The 14,014-nt window shown below is 39.0% G+C and overlaps 1 pseudogene; it reads left to right on the top strand.

Annotated features, from left to right (window-relative positions):
• Positions 1-1,451: 1,451 nt before the first annotated feature.
• Positions 1,452-13,489, top strand: LOC118573741 (annotated as a pseudogene).
• The last annotated feature ends 525 nt before the right edge of the window (positions 13,490-14,014 follow it).

Below are 14,014 nucleotides of genomic sequence, written 5' to 3'. Positions count from 1 at the left end.
AATGCTGACAATCTTTAGGGTATAGAGTTATGGTAAAGAAGCAATTTGTAGGTCTATGACAATTACATTATGATTTCCAGGAATGGCTATAGGAGATGGCAAGCCAGGCTGTAAAGTTCCCATATGCTCCATGATTCTATTTAATTTCCAAAGATCTTTCAACAGCCTCCATAAGCCTGATTTTTTTTCCTCTTAATAAAAAATATTGGGGTGATTTAAGGGCTGGTGGGGGGCTTTATATACCCTATTTTTTAGTTTTTCTTCCATTAGATAAGTAGCAGCTATAATTCTCTCGGCATTCACAGTCCATTATTTAACCCATATAGGAGCATCAGATTTCGATGAAATGGGGTCAGCAGTGATTTGAACATTGGTTCCTAGGATAAATTTTGATACCCTAGGCTATGTTTGTCATTTTTGGTTTCTGGAAAAAGGGGTTTAATTTTTGCATGGGCTTGTTTCACTAAGCTCTTTTCAGGTTTAAAGTCCATCTATAGCACTTGAGCTGATGTCAGTCCACAGCAGTGATTAATGATACACACATTTGTTGCAGCATGTCTCTTCCCCGCACAGAGTGTTAGGTATGGAGGGGATGTAATATGAACAAAATTTGTCATATTTTTTCTATCTGACCAACTAACTCCATCTAAATATTTCTGAGCTTCTGGCTATATTATTAACTTGACCTAGTCCCATTAGAGAGGAGAGTGGAATAACCATCTCCCAAGAACTCAGTCAATCTTTTACTGAAATACAAGAACTGTATGTGCCAGTGTCTATCAAACCAGTTATTTTCTTTCCCTGTGCTTTAAGAGTTTTAGTCAGTTTGGAATTCTTAATTTTCTGAATCCCAAATACCATGTAACTAGATTCTTAACTAGCAGCTCCCCTTATAGCTGCAGAGATTATACTTTCCTTAACCTGATATGAGATCAAGAGCAGCTGTGATATGCACTGTCCTATACAAATCTGGTTTTTGTAGGAGGTCATACAATAATCTTAATCTCTCCAGTAAAGTCAGGATCAATCATTCCTAGGACAATATTAATACCTTGTATAGCAGAGGATCTATGGCCTATGATTAGCCCCAGTGCCCCTCTGGGGGAGGTCCATAGACTCTGGTATTGAGGCACACTGTTGGGGAAGTCAGTTGTTAGTATTGTGAAGGAGATGGAACATAAGTACATTTCTAAAGCTTGTGTATCTCAGACCTCAATACAAAATTTATCGATATTAAAACTTTTATGAGTTATCTCATAACTTTAGACCTAACTTAGGCATACACCCTTGGCATATATAGGTTATTTACTGAGACTCATCATTCATAACATATCTAGATGTTTATATGTTATATTTACCTTTCCCAATAATTTGCATTTCACATATAAGTTCCTTTTTAACTTTCCTAAACATTCCTTATAATTAAGCCTTCATATACTGTTAAAAATGTTATGTTTGACTTCTTCACCCATATGCACAATAAGAAGCACACAGACACTGGATACCTACAACAGACCTTGGGGTTCAAAGACCCAGAGCTAGGCTAAGCAACACACTGGAAAGCGAACTGACAAGGTAACTTGTGGTGATACTATATTTATAAAATGTGATTTTATTTGTATATTAATAAAGTTGCCTTGGGGTCAGAGCAAGCCATAGCAAAAGCTGGGCAATGGTGGTGGTGGTGGTGGTGGTGCACGCATTTAATCTCAGCACTTGGGAGGCAGAGCTAGGCAGATCTCTGTGTGTTCAAGGATACAGCCAGCATAGCAACACATGCCTTTAATCTCAATACCAACCATAGAAGACCTGGAGGTCTGTACAGACAGGCAGTGACAAGGAGGTCATGTGGCTGGGTTGACAACCAATGAGAAAGCAAAACAGAAAGTCTATAAAAAGAAAACACACACAGAAGTAGGTCTCTTGCAGAGAAGAAAGACAGCAGAAGCAGTGAAGGGTAAGGCTCTCAGCTATTGCTCTGACCTCTTGGTTTTTAACTCTGCAACTGGCTCTGTGTTTCTTATTTAACAAGACGGTTACATCTACATTTGGTGCCCAACATGGCAAGAATTCATTAAAACACCGCTTGGCTTGGCAGTGGGCCCTGCTTCCTGCCTGGGCAGGAACAGCTCCCTAGCTTGGGCCTATCTCAGCTTAGGACTCAGGCCCAACCTACCTTAGCTACAAGCAGTTACCACAGCAACTGGAGTTACTTGCTTAAAAAGCCAGTGCTAAGAACAACTCAGGCCTGCAGGAGCTACCGCCAATTGTAGTAGCTACATGCAACTGCAGATGGGCTGCTTTTGGCTGAAACACCAGCACACGTGGTCAGTCGGAGCTTAAGGAAGCCAGAGCCCAGGCTCGACTCTGCTCAAGCGGGAACATGTGGTTGGATTCAAGCTTTTATCCAGAATGTGGCTATGCTTTCATGCTTTCTTGCTGTCTCTCTCTCTTTGGATTCCCACCTTGGGAAAAAAAATCTCTTTTAAATAGTTTCCTTTAAAATATCTGATATAATTGACTTACCAATTCTGCATAGAACAGTAGAAATCTGAAGGAATTTCAACAGCTACTTGGTCAAGTGAATACACAAAATATTTGGACTCCTGTTGAAATGTTAGACTTACAAAGGTTTAAGGAGGCAATAGTATCTTATGGCATGCATTCCCCACAGGACTGGCAGGAGCTGGCATAGGCTGTTCTGGAACCTGGACAACAGGACCAGTGGCAAATGTGGTTCAAAGAGGAAGGTCAAAACATAGCAATACAAAGTAGGAATAAAAGTATATACAAGTCTTCCAGGATCAGCTTGTTGAAGAAGGCCAATATGCTGCAGTAAAACACAATGTTGATATGATATCCAAACTCTAGTTCTATGTTGAATGGCAGCCTTGAATGCATGGGACAGAGTTGAGGAACCAGGAAAGAAAACTGAGTCATTTTAAAAGGTTATACAGGGCCCAAAAGAATCTTTCACAGATTTCTTACAAAGATTGACTTCAGCAGTAAAGAGAATGGTCCCAAATTCAGAAGCAAGCCAGATAATAATTGAATCTTTGGCTTTTGAGAATGCAAATGCAGCATGCAAGAGAATAATCAGGCTGTGAAAGGCAAGATCTGCATCCTTGGAAGATTGGATTAGAGACACGGTTAATATTGAGGCTCATGATCATGTGGGTAGGAGAAGCAATTTCAAGAGGTTTGAGGAATGTCAGATGTTTTGGATGTGGAAGGCAAGGACATTTGAAAAGGGACTGTAAACAGGGCACTTCTAGAAAAAATGTTCCTTCACGGAACAATGGCAACAGAATGCCCCTTCCTTATGGAGTATGTAGAAGGTGTGGTAAGGGAAGACACTGGACCTATGAATATAGATCAACAAGGGACAGACAAGGTAATAATTTGCCTCAGTCTTTGGGAAACTCCAAGAGAGGCCTCAGGCAGGCCCCTACAGTGAATCCAGTTCAGACCTTTCCTGCAATTGTAGAGGAGACTGCTACTCAGAGCAGTTAATAAACCAAATGCATATTGGAATAAACCAGGCTACTCAAAGTAATGGAACAACTGAGACAGAGAGAACAGAAAATTCAGGAGAAACCATGAAGAAAATTTTTTGGCAAACTTCTATAAATGAACAAAGACCAAAATTAACAATAAAAATAAGTGGTGTTTTGTTGTCTGGTCTGGTAGACACAGGTGCTGACATGAATATTGCCATCCATCTTGGCCTCTTCAGGAGGTAAATGTTCAAATGATAGGACTTGGAACATTATCTCAAGTGAAACAGAGTGCAAGATGGCTCCAATGTATAGGCCCAGAAGGACAGAGAGGAAAATTAAAACCATATGTGGCTAACATAGCTATAAACATGTGGGGGTTGAGACCTGTTACAACAATGGAATACTCAGATTAACATCCCTCCAACCTCAGAAATAAATCATAAACTAGCACATGTTTCTGAGAGAAATACTAGAAGGTATTATTCTAATGAGTGGTCACCAGCCATCCATATTATTCAAGAACAGGGCACAAAAACTGATGATCTTCCAAAGACACCAACAGCTCTACCTTTAACAGGGTTAACAGACAAGCCTGTATGGGTTCATCAATGGCCTTTAACAACAGGGAAACTCCAGACTTTAGAAGAGCTGGTAGAAAAACAGTTAAATGCTCAGCATAATGAAGAATCTACTAGCCCATTCTCCTGTATTTGTTATTTAAAAGAAATCTTGTAAATGGAGAATGGTAATAGCCTTTAGAGCAATTAACAAAGTAATTCAACCAATGCGCTCTCTACAGTCTGGAATTCCTTTGCCTACTCTGTTACCTAAAGGATGGCCTCTCATAGTTATCAATTTAAAAGACTATTTCTTTTCAATACCATTACAAGAAAAAGAAAGAGAAAGATTTGCTTTCATGGTGCCTACTTACAATAATTCTCAACCGGTTAAAAAATTTCAATGGAGAGTCCTCCCACAGGGAATGTTGAATAGTCCAACCCTGTGCCAATATTTTGTACAACAGCCCTTGGAAGTGATACGTAAAAATTTTCCTAAACCTATAATTCATCATTATATGGATGATATTTTACTACCTGACTCAAATACAGATACTTTAGAAAGAATATTTGAAGAAGTAAAGAAAATATTGCCTTGCTGGGGATTACAAATTGCTCCTGAAAAGATACAAAGAGGAGGTTCTATTAATTAGGATATAAAATAGAGCTAAAAAAATTAGACATCTAAAGGTGCAAATTAGGAGAGATTGACTAGAGACTCTTAATGACTTTCAAAGATTATTTGGAGGCATTTCTCATCTGCGAACTACTGTTGGGGTAAAAAATGATGAACTGAATAATTTGTTCAAAACCTTAGAAGGGGATAAGGACTTAAACAGTCCAAGAGAATTATCACCTGAAGCTGAGAAAGAATTGGCCTTGGTAGAAAAGAAAGTACATGAAGAACACGCAGATTGTATCAATCCAAAGCTGGGTTACATTTTGATTATTTTACCATCTAGGCATTCTCCTACAGGAATATTAATGCAGAGAGAAGGTATTATATTGGAATGGATATTTTTACCAGATAAACCAAATAAAGAATTTAAAACTTATGTGGAAAAAATCTGACTTAATTTTGAAAGGAAAATTGAGACTTCGTCAATTAGCAGGAATAGACCCAGCAGAAATTGTTGTACCTTTAACTAAAGAGGGCATTGAAAAATTATGGACAGATAGTGAACCTTGGCAAAGAGTTTGCAGTAATTTTTTGGGAGAAATTAACAGCAAATATCCCAAAAGCAATAGAATTGATCCCATAAAGAGAGCTGATTGGATCTTGCTTCGAATTGTACATGAAAAACCCCTATCTGGAGTTCGGACATTTTATACAGATGCCAACAAACAAGGAAAGGCAGGTTACAAATCAGAAAATTTAAGTAAAGTGGTTCAAAGTCCTTATAATTCAGTTCAAAAATCACAATTGTATGCTATTCTGTTGGTATTAATGGATTTTTCAGAAACTCTCAACATAGTTACTGACTCTCAGTATGCTGAAAGAGTGGTATTACATATTGAAACTACAGAATTTATCCCTAATTCTTCAGAATTAATTTCACTATTTATTCAAATACAAGATACAATCAGGGAAAGGAGTCATCCTTTATATATAACTCACATCCGATCCCATACTCGTCTGCCAGGCCTTCTAGCACAAGGTAATGATGAGATTGATAAATTATTGATAGGAAATGTGCTGGAGGCCTTAGAATTTCATAAAAAACATCATGTCAATAGTAAAGGTTTAAAAAAGGATTTTTCCATACCCTGGCAACAAGCCAAGGAAATTGTAAAGAAATGTCCTACTTGTTCCTTCTACAATCAGATGCCATTACCAGCAGGATGTAACCCAAAGGGTACTCAGAAGAATGAAATCTGGCAGATGAATGTGTTTCACTTTGCAGAATTTGTAAAATTGAAATATGTACACCATACTATTGATACTTATTCAGGATTTCAATGGGCAACTGCTTTGAGTTCTGAAAAAGCTGATTCTGTAATCACTCATTTGCTAGAAGTTATGGCCATCATGGGTATACCTGCACAAATTAAAACTGACAATGCTCCAGCATATGTCTCTATTAAAATGAAACAGGTTTTTGCTTATTATAATATAAAGCATATTACAGGTATACCACATAATCCTACAGGCCAAGCAGTAAAAGAAAGATCCAACAGAACTCTAAAGCACATGATAAATAAACAAAAAGGGGTAACAAAAATTCCCAGAAATAGAGTGCACAATGCTCTATTAACTTTGAATTTTCTCAATGCTAATGAGAAAGGAACAACAGCTGCAGAGAGACATTGGATAGTAGAAAAAACTACAGAATTAAATCAGCCTATGTACTTCAAGGATGTGCTGACTTCAGAATGGAAACCAGGGTATGTGTTATGTTGGGGACGAGGTTTTGCTTTTGTTTCTGCGGGAGAAGATAAGCTGTGGGTACCATCAAAATTGATAAAGGTTCAATTTGAACAAGAGAGACCTCTTAATTAGAGGAGGTGATAGTTCATCAACCAACACGACCATTCAGTTTAAACTAATTTATACCATTAATACATGCCTTTTAATTTAATCAGATATAACTTGCCAAAAGGGAATCTCCCCAAAATTAGTCTTGGGGAAGGGTTTTTGTTTTTGTCTTTTAGGAGAATGAAGGCTAAGGAATCTGAAGAACACTGGACAAAGGAGACAACTGAAGAAAAAGGACAAATCATCTGTCCCAGGAAAAAGAGTAAAATGGCCTATTGGTAGATCATCTACAAAATTTCATAAATCTTCCTAAATGTTTGTTTCTGCTCTTCTCTAAAAAATTAACACTATTGGTCTTCTTGTAGTCCCAGTTCAATTGAAACTTAAGGCTGATTTTGGAGTTGGAGAATGGCTCTCTCCTTCTTTAAACTCAAGCATGTTGCTAAAAGGAAAATGAAAACTCCCTGTATCATACCAGAAGAAAGAGCCATCTTCTGACATGAAACAGGAGAAAAAACAAATTAATTAAGGGACTATTCTATTACTAATCTCAATTCTTTGATTCTATTCTGATTCTTTAAACTTTTCTTAAAGTATGAATTTTATATCAAAATTTATAAGATATATGTATTAAACTTTGTTAAGATAATAACGGTCATATAGAGTACTAATTAATTCTAGGGAAAAGGCTTCAATTAGTTGCCTATACATGTCCTTGTGTTCAAATCTCTTATCAGTTTTCTGCAGGAAATCACGGCCAGGCCTAACATCAACTGAAATCTACAGGAAGAAGATGGGGCCCCACAATGACAATTCCACGTGGAAAATAATAATATCACCTAGCTGACAAACATCATCTACAGATCAGCTTTGGACTACAAAGTGCTTATAGCAATTCTGAGATGGCTAGCTGAGATTATCCAGTTTCAAAGACTACTTGAATAAGGACTTGAGATAAACCCTGAACTTTGGCATTATGGGTAACAAAGAATATAGTTACCTTTCCTAGAATTTGACAATTAACCCAAATTTTTTTCTTTTCAGAATAAAGATACCTTTGCCCATACCCAGCAGGAAGCAATTTCAAGACTACGATGCCCACATTCCCAAAGGGGTGGTGTGGGGCAGGTGGTTTTTTGGTCTTTTAATGGGTTTGGGGTCTGGGATAGTTTTAGTTGTTTAGGAGGATTGGTTACAAGTTGTTGTTAAGGGTTAGAAAAAAGGCTAGGTAAAGGAGATTAGATTTATGGTGCTTGTTTAAAAAAAGTGAGAGAGAGAAAAAAAGAAAAAGACAATTACTTACATTGGATTGGATTGTTTTATATTATATACAAATTATATATATATATATATATATATATATATATATATATATATATATATATATATATATACAGAGAGAGAGAGAGAGATTGTTAGAATATACCATACACATACACATATTTCTAATCTTGCTCGAGATATTGTACTTATACCATTCATTTAACAATGTAATGCAATTTGCTAATCCTTGAATGTTAGTATTACCAACTATTAGGATATGTAGAAATGAAAGTTAGTAGTTAGACATTACAATTGAACTTATAGTCATATTAGCTGTGTTTTCAAGATCCAACAGAGATATTTTAGATAGACAGGTCATCTTCAAACCCTTCAGAGATCTACAGAATATGGCATTTAAAATGTTTTAATAACAGGAATTTTTCTTTTTTGCTATGACTATAAGACATGTTGGCTCCTAGCAGTACCAATCTACTTCAGAGAAAATATGGGCATTGAAGAAACCTCATATGGAGTTAACTTTCATTGTGGCAAAAGTTAGCCACTGGACAACAAAGTATCCTCGAATCAACTGCTGACAAACAGGATTGGCTGGACATGAAACAAAGGACTACCAATTCTTGCCAAAACAAGTGTGGTTGTGGCTTTAACAAAAGGCATCTTCTGAAGCCAGGACAATATGGCACCATCCCTGAAGTGAGTGATCTTTGCAACTGTAAAAGGTACTGTGCCCTTTTCTTCGAAGGCAGCTGAACAGGTAGTGGGCCAATGGCTTCTGGTGTGCAGTTGAACAGATGAAACAATCATTCTTGAAGAATAACTAAGCTCACCCCTCTCAATAGACTGGCATTTAATAGAGGGATGTGGAGAAGAACAAGATGCTGAGATGAAGCCACATATACACAGCCAAGAAAAATGGACAGCTGAACTAAAAAACATCAACTATTAAAATCCTGAATCATGACATGACACTAATGGAATTCAGGTGTTTCTGGTACATGGACTGTTCTCACCAAATGTGAGGTCACAAATGAGTCTTTCAGATAAGCTAAGCCTATAGGCTGAAGATGATGCCCCAATAATGAGGAGAAACCTCAGGTGACTGTCCAGGCAGCTAGCTGTTTCTGTCAACTCACATTTTTTTTGGAAGCTGCTTGCATGCACTTCCTGTTTTTGTTTTTTTTTTCTGGTTAATTTTTTAAATTATTATTATTATTATTATTATTATTATTATTATTATTATGTGTTTTAATTTTATACATCAGGCATGGGTTCCCCTGTCCTCCCCCCTCCCGCACCCACCCCCACCTTCCTTCCAACCCCTCCCCTCAGGTGTCCGAGGGACTGCAAGAGCATGAATTGTTGAATCCAAGATTGCAAAAAGCACAGGGACCAATAGCCAATCAAATGGAAGCACATGAATTATGAACCAACAGCTGAGGAGCCCCCAGCTAGATCAGGCACTCTGGATAAGTGAGACAATTGAATAGCTTGATCTGTTTGGGAGGCATCCAGTCTGTGGGACAAAGACCTGTCCTTAGTGCATGAGATGCCTGTTTTTATTTTTTATTAGGTAGTATTATTTCCTTCTTGGGTCTCTGAGGGAGTTGAATATCAGTTAGTTATAGTTATAATTTTCTTTGTTAAGGATTTCAAAAAAAAACTTACTAAGAGTTGTAAGTGTATAAATTTGAAAGACGTTATAAAACAGTAATATAAGTTAGGATAGAAAGTGAATGAGGTTCATTTTGGACTTACCAAAATAGGATAGATAATGGAATTATTTTCTCTGAGTTTGCCAAATACAAATGGACCAGACATTTTAGTTATAACGTTTTTCCTTTTTTGTTTTATTAAAATTGAAAAGGGGAAATGTGGCAATACTATATTTGTAAAATGTGATTTTATTTGTATATTAATAAAGTTGCCTTGGGGTCAGAGCAAGCCATAGCAGAAGCTGGGCGGCGGCGGTGGTGGTGGTGGTGGTGCATGCCTTTAATCCCAGCACTTGGGAGTCAGAGCTAGGCAGATCTCTGTGTGTTCAAGGATACAGTCAGCATGGCGACACATGCCTTTAATCTCAATACCAACCATAGAAGACCTGGAAATCTGTACAGACAGGCAGTGACTAGGAGGTCATGTGGCTGGGTTGACAACCAATGAGAAAGCAGAACAGAAAGTCTATAAAAAGAAAACACACACAGAAGTAGGTCTCTTGCAGAGAGGAAAGAAAGACAGCAGAAAGAGTGAAGCGTAAGGCTATGAGCTATTGCTCTGACCTCTTGGTTTTTAACTCTGCAACTGCCTCTGTGTTTCTTATTTAACAAGATGGTTACATCTACAGTAACTGTTCCTGTAAAAGGCTCTGAGTTACTGATTCCCATCACTGGATTATACTGCCAACTTTGTGAAGAATTTTTGGGGGATCCAGTTTCTGGATAGCAACATGTGAAGCATCACCTGCCCAATGAGAAATGCAAGAAATATGTGGAAGAAATCTCATTGTATGAAGAATGAAGAAATCTGGACCACCAAGCTGGCTTGGCTGTGGTCCTAGAGACAGAGCGATGATGTCAGAGTGAGCTGAAGTGAACTTAGTGAGAAACCAAAAGAGGAGAACATAGAAAAAAAAGGCACAGGTTGTCAGAGAACCAAAGGAACAGGACAAGGCTTCCACAGACTTAGAGGAACAGCTCTCTGAGCACAGGAACTCCCCTGAAAAGGGTGAAGTTAGAAGGAACACTAGTCTCAAACTCCCAGGAAGAGAAGAAGTTAAGAAGGAGTCAACAGTAGCATCTTATTTTGTAAAGTTCAGTTGGAAGAAGCCAGAGAAAGAAGCGGAAAAAAAGTTCAGTGGTGGCCCCTTGTGCCCCTAAGGAAGACACTATGGAAAACAGTAAGGACAAAGATGATGGAAAACCTGAAACTGGAAAGGCAAAACCCATCAAAATCAAGCTTTCTGGGAAAACTGTTGTTGTGCAACAGCCCCTGGTCACCTGTTGTTACTTCAACACAGACTAAGATCCGACCCAACCTACCTATCCCATCCATGGTACTCTGCAAATCGTGGTCAGCCACAGAGAGCAAGCCTGCCTCTCTTAACACCTTTCTGCCCATCAAGTCCTCTGGGACATCTGCCAGCCCTCTGCATGTGGTTAAAGAATCTTCATCTGATCTATTCTTGCCTCCAGATATCATCACCAAAGCTTTTGGAGGGGAAGAGGTGATTCTAAAAGGATCTCCAGAGGAAAAAGTGGAACTGGCTGAAAAGAATGAGCCATGCCAAGTACCTGAGCAAATGTTGGCTCTGCCACCACCGTGTCCACCACCACCACCAACCACCACCACCACCACCACCACCACCACCACCACCACCACCACCACCATTTCCAACATGCCTGGTTATACCTCCTCTGTGTGCCCCATCTCCTACTCAAACAAATGTCTTAGATCCAGTGAAATCCGATTTAGTTATATCTTAGACTCTTGGTTGTGGCTTCCAAGGTCCTAAGATTTTGAACCCAGCTTTGCCTGTAGCCTTCACAGCCTCAGAACAACCAGTTGCTATTCCTTCTGATGAGACAGCTCCTGGGGTAAGAGACAGTGACCGAGACCAGACCCCAATCTCTATGTTAGTGTGTCCTCCACCACCCCTCTCAAGTGCATTCTGTGAGCAGGCCAAAAAATGAGAAAAGTGAAACTTGTGTTTAGCAACAGCCAATGCTAAGGACTTGTATGATATATTATACAGCAGTGGTGGGAAAGGGAGCCCATGAGACTAAGCTGAGTCTCTCCAGAGCTGAAAGTTCAGATATCTCTTCCACTTCTACTTTGAACAGTAGTGAATCCCCAGAGGACCTGCCTCAAAATAGAGGTTTGGTCACTGCTCCTGTAATTAGCCAACTTGAAGATCCCATTTCAAAAGGTCTGGTGTTTGTAGAGAAATTGTCAGTTGTAGAGCATATAGATCCCCAAACTAGAGACAGCAGCTGTAGCTTCCTACACCCTCTGACAAGGTTGTACCAAAATAGGCCTTATGAAATGGTTACCCTAAAGACAGAGACTTTGGCCATGTGGACTTCTGCATCCTTCCAGAGTAACACTGATAAAGATAGCCCTCCAGAGGGGAAAATCAAATTTGACCTGAGAGAGCCGGGGACATCTGGTACAGGCTTAGCTTCTCATGTATCAGATACACACTTGTCATACCAAGGGGTCTCAGAAGTTGGTAGAAACTAACTTCCTAGATAGCCAAAACAAGAACCAAGAGTTGAACCAGTCTGAGGACTGTAGAGAAAGAGAAGTGAAGAGAAATACTGAACTAAAAGGAAAGGGAGCAGTTGAAGAAGGAGCAGGAGCCAACATTGGACTCCACAGCATAGAAGATTCCAGTTTGAACCACAGCAACAGAAACACATTGGAAGGAGAAATAGGACAACCCAAATTATCAACAGCTGACCAAGAGGTGGAACAGTCTAGGAGATTGATGACAGGACATGAAAATCCAAGTAAAGTAGTAATTGAATTGAGTCAGTCTCTCTCTTCCAAAAGGGCAAAAATAGATTCATTTATATCATTGCTCCAGAGTCCAAAAGGTTTGCCTGAATTACTTCTGCTATTTGCAGCTAGATCAGATATGTGTTTAAAGAAACCAGAGGCTTGGGAGAGCCAAAAGAAACTAGGAAAGAGCCCAGAGGTGGAAGCTGTGGAGCTACAAGACAATTGTCCAGAACTAACAGTGGCAATAGAAAGCAAAGCCCTGGAAAACTTGGACGCTCCACACTTAAAGATAGAGGGGCTTGCTGCCCTGAGGAATCTGGGGCATGTATGTGATGATTTCTCCAATGCTAAGGTATAATGAGCATATAGATCACCAACTGCCCCATCCCAGAAAATGTGTGAAAAAAAAAATTCAGTACTATCTGTAGTGTGTAATCCTTCCAGCCCCAATGACTTTGAAACAATACCACCTTTTTCTGGGTTTCTATTAGAAACTCACAAAACTTTGGTGCTTAATTTTGAAACAGATGGTGAACATAGTTCACCTAATCCACCTCCAACTGTCTAGAAAGAGTACACCCTGTAGAAAATATTGACCATGACTCCGGACATGAGAGAACACACCAGGCCCTTGACTTATTGGCTGGAAGAATGTTGTCTGAGGAATTAAAAAAAACAAAACAAAACAAACAAACAAAAAAAAAACAAAAAAACAAAAAACAAAAAAAAACACACACAAAAAAAAAACTTCACAATTACCAAAAGATTTACTCAGAATAGAATACACAACAGTCAGTCCTTCAGGCCTTGGACCATCTCCTTGCCTTCCAGACCTTGTTGATTTTGTCACACGGACAGCTGGAGTTCTAAAAGAAAAACTGTGCTTTCCGCTCTCTGAGCCAGATGACTTTCTTAAGTATAATTCCTTGGAGATGGGCTCACCACCACTTGGAATTCTGAATGTACTTGTTTTGGAGGCAGTTCCTCAAGTAAGTGAAGACATTGGCAGTGCTGTGAACTTGGTAAGAACTCCAACCTCGGTGTCCTCCTTGAGGGATCAGGTAGTCAGAGGCCCTGAGGAAATGCCTGAACAAGAAGCTGCAGTTGATATCATCCCAGACCACATAAAAGCAAGTGTTCAGGACTACAACAGCCAGGACAGCCTGAATGGATGAATCATACTGGTTTGTAGAAATTGGACCCCAGCTGATCGAGGACTAGTTGGCAATCTCATCTGGAACCTTCACAGCAAATTTTCATGGGAGCTAAGAAAATTTGCCTGTTTCCCCCACTCCTTTCCCTTTAAAATATTAGACAAATTGGACTTAACTACTCTACATATCTGTTTAAAAATATTTTCTGTTATGTTTTTTTTTAATTTTTGGCCAAATTCTTTTCTCTTTGTCATTAAAATCAAATACCTATCTGGCTCACCTCAAAGTGTGCTTTGATTCGGGCTGTGAGGAGTGTGAGGGGAGAGAGTTACTGTGGTGTATTCCTAACCACGTTTCTGGGCAATCGATGGCTGTCTGAGAGAAACACCAGAAAAGCTATCTGAAATGGAAAACTTGTAAAGAAAGACCTGTTCCTCCCTTAGGTTTCCATTCATTTGGAAGAGACTGCCTTACCATTATTAGAAATGCAACATGACTAGCTCTTGAGCTTGCTGTTTAATTTCTCTTATTGGTATATTAGCGCCA

The sequence above is a fragment of the Onychomys torridus genome, chromosome X, assembly GCF_903995425.1.
Source record: "Onychomys torridus chromosome X, mOncTor1.1, whole genome shotgun sequence".
In the NCBI taxonomy this organism is placed as follows: domain Eukaryota; kingdom Metazoa; phylum Chordata; class Mammalia; order Rodentia; family Cricetidae; genus Onychomys; species Onychomys torridus.
Note: the sequence above shows the minus strand (reverse complement) of the source record. Positions and strands in the feature narration are given on the sequence as shown.